The 8,561-nt window shown below is 39.9% G+C and overlaps 1 protein-coding gene across 1 annotated transcript in view; it reads left to right on the top strand.

Annotated features, from left to right (window-relative positions):
* MANBA (mannosidase beta) overlaps positions 1-8,561 on the top strand; it is an 894,686-nt gene that overhangs the window by 75,916 nt on the left and 810,209 nt on the right. The window lies entirely within an intron of this gene.

Below are 8,561 nucleotides of genomic sequence, written 5' to 3'. Positions count from 1 at the left end.
CATCTGTTATGACTACAGCTGTATGAGCACTCGAACATCTACATTTATGGTAGGTACAAAACTGTACTTTGTTTATCCTTCTTTCCTGATGGAACAGATTTGCTATAATGCATTTTAAACATCAACAAATAATATTTGTTGTGAGTAGTGCATGGCATGAATTTTGTAGAGTTATGGTCAATTGTATTTGGTATCAACTTCTCAGATCTCAATAGCTGGTGTACAAAAAATGAGCTCAAAATCAGTTCCAAAAAGTGCAGTGTTGTAGCATTTGGTAATGACTCTGTAGCTCCAGCTTGTAGCATAGATAACTCGCCCTTTCAGAATGAAAAGGTAGTGCGAGATCTAGGTGCTTGGGTGGATGTAGAGGGCAACATAATTAGTTAGCACTTCAGTGGCATTCATTTGAGTGAAAGGCAGTTTTAGTTTCTTTAAAATATCAAACATTAAGTTTGGATGAACTGATTCAAAAGGCATTTTTTTTTGTCTGTGGAGATAAGGAAATGTCTGTATGAGTTATTCTGTTTTATTTATTTATTAACCAGGTAAGCCCACTGGTGATGAGTGTCCTTTCAGGGATGATACGAGCACTTTGGGCCCGATTCCAAATGACTTCCTCTTAGGGCAAGTGACGACTTACACTGAGAGCAGGTCTTCTGGAATCTGGTCCCTGTAGCACGACTATTTATAGACAGACCTTACACGCAAATGAGTCACTTACAGTGAGATCAGGTCATTTGAAATCAGGGCATACCTAACCTGAGAACAACTCTTTTGGAATCTGACCCTGTAGGGTTACCACCTGTCCCTGTTTGTGAGGGACAGTCCCTCTTTGGGCATTTGTGTCCTGCTGAAAAAAATTAAAAAAAAAAAATAGCAAATGTCCTGTGATTTTAGGACAAGAATTATTTCCTAAGTTTTATTTGATAGTTGTATAATTCAGATATTTTGTATTTGAAACACCTATATGCTATAAAATAGTGTAAGCAACTTAAATACTAAATTAATAAGGGTTTATTTTGGCGAAGAAGTGAAGTTCCGTCCTTTGCATTGGTCATGGGTATGTTTTGTATTACAAAATTTCACATTTCTATAAAAAATGTCCCACTCTGGACATTTGAAAGTGGCAACACTACCTGTATCTTGTAGAGTTTCTTGCTCAGTGACACAGTAAGTAAGTAAATGGAGGTGGAAGGAATTGAACCATGTAGTTAGACTACTTATACATGGCATTCCATGCAGGGTATAAACTTTAGCAACTGTTTGCTATACTTTAATTTGTAGTAAGCAGTTTGCTATAGTTTAAAATAAAAAAATGATTTTTTTTTACTAAAATGCGAGGGAGGAGGCAAGGTACAGAAAGGCGACCTGAATAGCTGGGGTGTGGGTGTGTCCTGTATCTAGCCAGCTGGTTGGTGTGCCAGTAAAAGGAAAGGATATTATTATTATGTATTTATTTATTTATTTATTTTTATCTTCACAGGCCCTTACTGGGGTGGTTAATATCCTAAGTACGTAATGAACTCATTTTAGCCATAATTAATGGAAAAACAAAGTACTTAATGAGCAAATTTTGGCAATATTTAATGGGGAAAAATGAAAATAGCATAAAGCAATAGAGTAAACAGACAAGCAAACTGCATGTAGTAAGGGATAGGTCATTCCTCTCAAGGAAAAATAATTATTAGGAGCTGTATAAAGGTATTAACAATAATATAAGTCTAGACTGTCCCCATTCTGATGAGAAGTCAAGTAGTCCCTTATAAACTGCAGAGAATTATGATCAGGTTCTCTAATCATGACCAGGATGTTTTGTGTTCCTGACATGGATGTCAAGAAATTGACCTTGGAGCTTAATTCTCGAGGAATCTAGAAATGAAGAATATGCAACATCCTGGCTCATGATCAGAGAGACCCAGTCATAATTCTTTGAAATGAGTGGAGCTTTACCTGCTCTCATCTACTGAGTTTCACAGCTTTGAAAGGTATAACACACTGCTGCTTTATATAGAGCAGCTGCCATGGGGTAGCAATTGGAAACAAACTCATCATTCAAAATTTTTCTTTTCTCTCTCTCTTTATTTTTCAGGAAAAGAAAAGAGAAGCTTGGCAGCTTTCACTCAGCCTTCTGTGACATCCACGGACTGTTGTTAAGCTCTAATCTCAAATTTGGATATTAACAGCAATGACAGACACTTCACTAAGGCTCGTTAAGCACCTTTTTGACATTTTTTAAATCTTGAAGTCAGTCATAATGTAGACAGCTGGTCCTTCAGTTTACACTCCAGTTTGACAGGAATAACAAAACTGTTACAATGTCCTGCTGACAAGAGAATTTTCCTTGTATTACTGAAATGTTTTCATCTTGAAACCACTCGCATAGGGAAACTCTGATACACAGAGATCGGAGCATGATCAACCATAACTATTCTGGCCTGAGTTGCACCTTGTATGATTTTGTTTCATCTCAGACAGATAAAAAAAATCTGGCTGTAATGAATTTGTTTACTGCTTTTAATGTGGCCTGTCTATGAGCAATTTTGAACTTGAATGTGTCGAACTCTATCAAAACCGTATCTGAAAAGTTCTGCCAAGGCTTCATGTATAAAAATCTTGTGTTTCCCAGACTTTGCCCAAATCGTGTGACCACAGAGGTATCTGAAATTATATTAGTGAGATCTGGCCTCAGAGTGTATGGTCTTATTAGATAGACCTTTATAGTAGTTTTCTAATATTTTATATTTCAGATTCAGATTGTGTTCTTTACCACATAAAGTTCACATTTTGAATTGAAGCTTTCATCTGCTCGCACATATTTAGCTGAACAGCAAACTGTTCAGTATCGTATGCCATAGTTGACACTAAACACAGGTGAAGAATGATTGATTTCATTTGTGCGCTGTGCTAACCTTACAGGCAAGAGACAAATTTGAGTCTTGGACTTTTTAGAATTGCAGTGAGTGACCAGACTTGAGTGCATCGGGTGTAGAGCATAAGACGGTTGAGGATGTGGAGTCTGAATTGATCTTTTTCAATAGCAGAGACAACAAGGAGCTGTGGTCAAAATCTGGTCTGTGCTGGCTGTGGCAGTGGCCCTAGGACCCACCGGTGGGCACCAGTGGTGAGGGATGCTGCCAGTCTGAAGAAGGAGGCTGCTTATGCGTTACTGGGGACACTGCAAGGAGCTTGGCAGAGCACAGAGAAAGTTTTCTGGATGCCCTTAAAGAGGGTCTGACAAACTTTGCTGTTATTTAGAAGTAGAATGGAGGAGAAGAGTATGAATGGGCTGCTCTCAGCAAGGATAAAGAAATGCTGGCTTTGACTGGGACCATTGTGGAGAAGTGAAAATGACCAATTCAAGGAAATCCTGGATCCCATGAACATGGCATCCGCTAATAAAGCATAGCCAGAAGCCAGTGATTCAACAATTGTAATGTGGGAAGCCTGCATGAGTTGATGCAGTCTTGCTGGAAGTTTTGAAACTGGGGGATGTTTTTACTGTGACATGGGAAGCACATTGTACCAATATTACATGTAAATTATATGTAGAGACAATTAATTTTAGTAGCCTTGAATTAGTTATTGCACCCTTCACTCATGAGCTACTTCAGCTTTTAAAGATTTGAAAGGCCCTGGTACACGTCATTTGAGTGATGCTCCAGTGATACCCTCTGTGGTGCACAACATGGCAGCACTGAAGGACCTTGCCATTCTTCCTATCACCACCACCACACAAATATGGGCAGAGTGTATAATGCTTGTCTGAACACTTGCAGAATTTGAATAGAATCCTCTGCGTGGGTAAATAGTATAATCTGAAGCTGAAAATCTTAAAATTATATCATCTGAAGATTAGTGGCTTAAGTCAAAGATGTGTTGCATCATTCCCATCTGGAGTACTCCAAGTGATTCTCTGTTTCAGTGTGTGGGTCTACAGTTCATTCACACTGTACATCCTGGTTGAAAGTCCTTAGGAAATATGTCTGCAATATATTCTTCAGAAGTAGACCTTGCAGGAAACCAGGAACATGTCAGAGTATCAGAAAGTATGAATAGTGGAATAAGCTTTCATGCAGAAAATAAAGTATCTTCTCATACTGCATATTCTACCTGGGATATGATAAGGTACGGAATATTGATAAATTATATGGTATGTGACATGATATGATAAGCGTGACAGTAAACATATGCCTTCATATTGCAACCATGTCTGTTTTTTCTTTAACCAGTTTTGCAGATGTCAAGACAGAGGTTATGGACTTCTGAGACCAAGTTCTGTGCAGAGAGATGGTTCCGACATTAATCATTAATCTTTTAGAGTTTTAGAGAGAGGTTGGAGACTGCCTAGTCCCTAGTCCGTAGTGGTAAAATGTACTATATAACCCTTTTAAAATGCAGACATAACAAATGGGTAACCTTTTGAAATGTCAGGACCTACTTAGAGTCCTGTAATGCCGAGACTGAATGGCTGAAAAAAATGCACATATACTAAGTTCAAGATGGCCATTTCTCAGAGTATTCCCTTTCCTGAGGTATGGCAATCTCAGAATTAGTATACACATACACATGTGTGTGTGTGTGTGTGTGTGTGTGTGTGTGTGTGTGTGTGTGTGTGTGTGTGTATATAATTCACACATATATGTCTATATAATTTCAAGAGGTGTTGAGGGCTTGCCCCCAACTGAATAAAAATAAATTTAAAGGAGAAGAGTGATGTTTAATATTTGCTCTTTTGCATTTTTTGGCATCTTTTTTCCTGCTTGTTAGCTCTTGGTGTTACTGAGCCCACCGACCTTTTTGCTCGATGCCCCCAGTAGGACTTTATTGCTTATAAAATCGAGCCTCTGGATACTTATAGCTTACAGTCCTATTTCATTCCTATTAGAAACAAGTTGGAGAACACCTCTGTCTCCATAAGTATCACTGTTATCAATACTTTAGGCAGAGTGATTGTTGTATTAGTCAAGAATGGCCACTTCAGTGTGCTCTTCCACCGCATACCAGATTGCAGAACTGACCAAACCAGTACTCATAACCTTGGCAATCCATCTTTTGGAGACAGAGTTCTGAGACTGACTTCTTCCTGATTCTAAAGAAGATCAGGGATAGGGACCACTGTTGTCTTAACATTCATCAAAGCCATATCTAAGTCATCTGGTGTTCCCTAGACTGGTATCCCTCAATCCAAATTTGCAGGTCCTCCAAAAAAGTAATTTTTACCTCTGTAACTGTATCAAGCACCCTGATACAGTTACTAGCACATATTGAGCTTCAAATTTAACTGTGACTGCAGTATCGGCATTCACTGATGACGCTGTAATATCCTTGGCAGTCACACCCTCTCAAAACCTGCCAGTTGTGTCCCTAACAGCTTGCATGCCTTAGTCACCCTCCCACTGCCTTGCCCTAGTTATGGCTCTAGCAGTCATATATATCAGTCAAATGTAATTGTTAGAAATGCTTTGTCTTCAGCATTTGATAGATTTGTATTTATAAGTTAAATTCATGCTTTCGTAGCACATCTAGGGCACCTGCATACCAGGAAAATGCACAAGTCCTTGCTTGATTTTTCAGACTTGTTCCTGTATTATTTTTTTTTTTTTTTTAATTCAACAGCTGTTTTTTAGCAGGATTCTCAGAACAACTTGGTATTTTAAAGAGATTTTAAGTGATATCTTTTTCATGTTATAACATAAAACAGGAACTGATTTGTCACAAAAAAAGCAAAACAAAAAAAGGAAAAAATAATAGTTTCTTATTTATTATAAATAACTTGGTGCTTTGGATTAAATTCTTCTGGGGTGTGCCACAGCTTCAAAAATCAGTCTTCAAAGGGTATTTAATATATTATAATCAGTATTAGTTCCGAGGGCTCACAGCATTTGATCCATTTGGGGTGATGATGTTTATTAGAATTAATTCTCTTTAATGGGGGGCACATCACAGTTAACTCTGTCCATTCATTCCCTGCTGGACAAGAGATGCTGACAGTGCAGCCATCACAAAGACACCACTCGGGGGATGTTTTTCTTGCTTACCCTAATGTCCTCTTAAGTATACAATGTAAGCAGTTGGAGGAAGGGCATGTAGCGAGTGGATTTTTGGTGACGTTACTTCTTTCCATGACTGTGGAAGCCAAGCAAGAAACCCTCCATCACAAGTAAATGTCTTCCATTATGTCCCCAGTCTCCATCTGAGATCTGTTAATGGGAGACACCCCTCCACAATACATATCTCAGCCTTTGCTCTGACAAAGGGAAGTGGTCATGCCTCTTGACTCCTTTTCCTCCGCAGTTGTCTTCTCCAGTGCCTGGGTCTATACCCAAACTTAGGCCAGCTGGATCATATTTAGGTTTCCATCCCTATCTGCCATGGAACCAGGAACTCTGCCTCTTTCTTTTTCCCTCCTCCGGTAACTTTTCTAATCTATTTTCTGTGTAACTTTTTACCACAAGTTAAATATGGCTGCATGACTGAAACTTTTATTCCTTGAAAATGCACCCCTGATGAAGGTAGTTGGTTTAGAGGATTAAAGCTCTTATTTCCTGTAAGCAAGTTACAGGGTTTGAGCCTGAGTAAGCTAATTAACCAGCCTGCCCTCCTAACTAGGGCATTTTATACACACATATATATACACACACACACACACACACACACACACACACACACACACACACACACACCCTAATGTACTGAAGGAAAGTTTCTGTAGTCTGTTTGCCATTCATTGTTCTCTGTGGTAGAGGATGGTAATAGCCATTCCATTCTCTGGCAGCAATTTATTCATCCTGTGCAAAAGCAGCAGTAAGTTCCATTGTTTAAGTCTGTGCGTGTGCCATACTAAAGACGCACAGATGTAGAGTGCATCCTTAAATAAGAAATGGACACATAGTGTGTCCTTAAGGAAGAAATGTTTTGTTTAAATTGTGTAATAAAAAATTAAATGTTGTGGTAGCACCCCCCCCCCCCCCCAGCCAGCAGACCCTAGGCAACTGCGTAGTGATGGATCAGCTTTGTATATCAGCATACATTGGGTGTTCTTATCCACTTCATTGAGTGATTTAGCACCTCAGAAAGCTCTGCATTTCCATCTCAGGTGAACAGCTCCCTCCTGGTACCTAGTCTTCTGTGGAGATTCATTAATGGGAAACGTACCCGACCGGCTATGGTGTTTGACCTCTCCCTTGGGAATGCCTCTTCACTCCTCTGTCTTACCATCTGATTCCTTCAGCATCCAGGCAACTGCTCAGACCCAGGTCAGCTGGGTCATGGTCATGATTCCGTTGCTGTGTATAGTGTAGCCGGCAGAAGTCACTTGTATTTAAATAGCATAGTTTGAAAAAGAGATTCCTTGAAATAGCATTCATCCAGGAGATTGTTTTATACCTTCTGATGCTTCATGTTGATTCTTAAAATACTCATGAAGTCTGGCACCACCAGTATGGTATACTGGGATAAAGCCCTAACTAAGGGCTATGCAACCTGGGTTCATTTAGTAACTTTGGCATCTGAGGCACTGGCAGGGAGGGATGGGTGGTCCGGTCCTAGGGGGAGGGATGTTTATCTCTATACTTTGAGGGAAGTCTTGAACCAAGAAGGGCAGTAGCCCTCAGATGATTCCAGGATGGGTGGGGGTTAAGGATGTGGTCGGGGATGAGGGTGAGTCTTAACATAAAAAATCGCTCCCCTTCATGGAAGCAATTGTCAGTGAGCTTCCCCAGGAAGCTGGCTGCAACTCATAAAAGTCTGTGTTAGACTGGGAAATGAAAAATGAAAGGAGGGGCTGGTACCCACCTGGTACAGGGGCACTGAGGTAGTGACTGGTATAGAATGTGGTAGAGTATGAAGCGAGAGGGAGGGAAAAAAGATACTCATGAAAGCTTTAAAGGACTTTAAAGGACTTTTTGTATCTGCTGCTTCCTTCGGCTAATGGTGTTCCTCTGCACACTTGGTGCTGTGATCTGAAACAGTACTAAGATTTGATTTTCATGCACAGACCATTCTGGATATTGAAGGTTTCAAATCAGAAAGTCCTCTAGAACAATGTACTACAGTAAATCAAGTTGTTACATAATTTAGGTCAGTGGGCATACTGGGCATACGGTCTTTCCTGCCTCTGAGACTATTTTAAGTCTCCAAGAGCTAATGATGCAAATTTTATCTCTTCTACCACTGATAATGCTGATTGCAGACCAGCATAACTGACAGAGGTTTTTGTCCTGATTGTCAACCAATGACTCTGTTTTGATTAGCAAGTGGTACATTGCAGGAGCTTCGGGGATGGTATTGAACAACTGTTGGCTGAGTCTTCCACCTTGGAAAGAGGCCACTGTTCTTTACAATGGCCAGTGGGTACAGGTTTAATCTGTGTGCTGTAGTATGCATGAAGGAAAATGTTAAGAGACTGATGTGTGTCCATTTAAATTTATGTAATTACTTCCAGAGATTTAGGCACACTTACTCATGAACTCTCTAACATTTATACCCTGGTGTGCCATTTAAGGATGCAGTTATCACTGTAGGACAGCAGAAAAGGTAACGGTTGTGTCTTAGAGTAGAGG

The sequence above is a fragment of the Protopterus annectens genome, chromosome 2.part0, assembly GCF_019279795.1.
Source record: "Protopterus annectens isolate FY-2018-M chromosome 2.part0, PAN1.0, whole genome shotgun sequence".
Taxonomy (NCBI): domain Eukaryota; kingdom Metazoa; phylum Chordata; order Ceratodontiformes; family Protopteridae; genus Protopterus; species Protopterus annectens.
This window is presented reverse-complemented; position numbering and strand designations above follow the sequence as displayed.